This window comes from Osmia lignaria, unplaced genomic scaffold (assembly GCF_051020975.1).
Source record: "Osmia lignaria lignaria isolate PbOS001 unplaced genomic scaffold, iyOsmLign1 scaffold0038, whole genome shotgun sequence".
NCBI lineage: Eukaryota > Metazoa > Arthropoda > Insecta > Hymenoptera > Megachilidae > Osmia > Osmia lignaria.
In genome coordinates, this window is record NW_027478179.1 from 300,001 (window position 1) to 302,500 (window position 2,500).

The following is a 2,500-nucleotide window of genomic DNA, read 5'->3' on the forward strand; positions in this document are numbered from 1 at the left end:
AGAGAGGCCTATCTACGCATGAAAGACATAGACACCCGGGTGTGAGGAACGAGGCGCGGGCCAAAGCAACCGCTCCTGGAACAAAAAAAAAGAGGAGGTGCCCAGTATGGACAGACGAAGAGACTGCCCTATTACGCGTACTGAATGAAAGGTTCAAAAATGTGAAACAGATAAACGCCGAAATCATAAAATACATGCCAAATAAAACCTTAAAACAAATAAGCGATAAGAGAAGAATACTTACCCCTGATGTTACGACAGTAGAAACTCGGATTGAAGCTGGGCCCGAGAATTCTCTTGAGTTAGATGAAAATCCACCGAATGAGGAAGACAACGCACAACTAGAAGAAGAAGAAAATGAACAAACATGGAAGGAACGTCTAAAAGAAAGTATACAATCGAGTCCTCCACCAGATAACCCGGAACTGCTAGTAATAAATGATAGAATAAAAGAAATTGCATGCATAGAAAATCAAGAGGTTAATGAAAATGATAATAACGAAATAGAGAAAATTATTAAAATACTTACAGATACGTTGAAAAGTCAGCAGGATGAGGAAGAGCAGAAGAACGACGAGGAAACCGATGATACCTGCAATAGAAGAAATAACCAACGATTGAATAATTACAGGAAAAGAGATAAACACAATGAGAGACCTAAAAAACCAGGAAATAATAATAACAAAATTGATAGAGACAGAGTTAATGAAAGAAATAGATTTAACAAATACAGATACGCACGATTCCAAGAATTATATAAGAAATGTCCTAAAAAATTAGTTGATATGGCAGTATTAGATATAAGTATAGAAAATAATAAAAAAAATACGAACACTAATTGCACTGAATTACCTGCCAAGGAAGAGATAGAGAAATGTTATTCAGAATTATGGGGAGTTACGGGCTCTGACGAAGGCCTCCCTAGATTAAAAGATCTAATAAGGGCACCCACTATACCAATAAATGAAATATATCCCCCGATAACTGATGAAAATATTATTGAGAAAATGAAAAAAATAAAAGCTAACACAGCGCCGGGTGTTGATGGTCTTCGGAAATTACATTTGCGGAGGAAAGGAGCAGTGCAAGTATTGGCGAACTTGTATAATCTATTAATATTAAAACAATACTATCCTAAATGCTGGCGAATAAATAGAACCGTTTTGATACCAAAACCGAATAAAGACCCGAAAGATATTAAAAACTGGCGGCCACTTACGATTGGCTCCATAGTTAGCAGAATATTTTCGGCTATGATAGATAATAGACTTCGAGTAAAGATTGAACAATCATTGCGACAAAAAGGCTTCACCAAAGAAGATGGTTGCAAACAAAATGTTGCATTACTCGGGGCTTCTATAGCGCAAATGAAGCAACAAAAAGGTGGTATAATTACGGTGGTCGATATTGCTAAAGCATTCGACACGGTGCCTCATAGTGCAATTGAGGATTGCCTAAAGTTAAAAGGTGTCCCACGTAGAATGGCTCAATATATAAGGAAAGCTTACATTGCATGCGAGACTAAAATAAAAACAAAAAATAGTGAAATAAATATCGTAGTTAACAGGGGAGTTAAACAGGGTGACCCCTTATCGCCATTAATATTTAACTTAATAATAGACCCAATAATAAACCATATAAATCAACAAACAAAAGGCATTAAAATAGGAAATAATAACATATCAATTTTAGCATTTGCAGATGATATGGTTCTATTAGCGGAAAATAAAAAGGAAGCAGAAAAACAAGTACAAGTTCTGAGCAAGTATTTAATTAGACTTGGTATGAATATTGCTGCAAGCAAGTGCTCTGCGTTTGAAATTGTTAGTAAAAATAAAACCTGGTACATCCAAAACCCGGGTTTAAATGTTAATGGGGAACCAATACCAGACACTAGACCGGATGAAATTCTTAACTATCTAGGTGCTGGAATTGATGTATGGAGAGGTAGCATGCAACCGCATCGAATTGAAGTAATTTTAGGAGTAGCCGAAAATATAGCGCGTATGAAACTAAAACCATATCAGAAAATAGAATTAATAAAAACATATATGCTGCCAAGATTTATTCATAAACTAGTTATAAGCCACCCACCGATTAAAACATTAAAAGAGATTGATAATGGTCTCCGACAAATAGTAAAAAAGATCCTGCACCTACACCCATCTACAACCGATGGCATTATCTATAGTAGTAAAAGTCATGGCGGGCTCGGTGTACAGAGAGTCGAGAACATTGTAAAACTAGCAGTAATTAGAAATATGATTAAAATGAGCGAATCAGCAGACGAGGTGGTTCGTGAGGTGGCAGGAGACCTAGAAGAAATAGGAATAAAGTATGCCAATTCTATTGAACTAGCTTGGCCTACTACTATGGAAGAGCTTGACAACGTAAGAATAAAATTAAAAAAGGGTGAAACTCAAAGATGGCAGCAATTAATTTCACAGGGACAGGGAGTAGCAGATTACAGGGGAGACAAAATTGGCAACTATTGGTTACA

General features: G+C 36.4%; 1 pseudogene; it reads left to right on the forward strand.

The window, feature by feature from the left end:
- Positions 1-2,500, forward strand: part of LOC143306844 (large subunit ribosomal RNA) — an 8,487-nt pseudogene that overhangs the window by 3,405 nt on the left and 2,582 nt on the right.